The following is a 394-nucleotide window of genomic DNA, read 5'->3' as shown; positions in this document are numbered from 1 at the left end:
GAGTAAAAAACAAGCCGCTTCTTCTCTTATCTCTTAGCTACAATTTTGAAGAATCCCGAATTCTAAAATCTGCGTATCCAAACGGCCCCTACATATCACTATTCTGCAAGGTTAATTCTAGGTAAAACAAATGTTTATATCCTCCCAATTGACTACTTGTACCACAAATCTACAAGGCCACTGAAGATAAAACTTTTAAGTTCTCATAGGATCATGTGTTCGATCCCAATTTACCTACAAATAAAAAGATCGCGTGCATTTGTGATGGTATAGTCACACCCTAAACGGACCAGCTGAGTTCTTTGATCGGATGCTCAAGATCATCCTGTCATTTCGGAATGAACGGTTGTGATGGCTAAAATACCCCTCATTTTTGCCTGTATAAATACCTAAC

This window comes from Tasmannia lanceolata, unplaced genomic scaffold (genome assembly GCF_043159265.1).
Source record: "Tasmannia lanceolata isolate RefF3 unplaced genomic scaffold, GAP_Taslan_0.1 ptg000037l, whole genome shotgun sequence".
Lineage (NCBI taxonomy): Eukaryota > Viridiplantae > Streptophyta > Magnoliopsida > Canellales > Winteraceae > Tasmannia > Tasmannia lanceolata.
The sequence above is the reverse complement of the archived record's forward strand: the minus strand, read 5'-3'. Positions refer to the sequence as shown.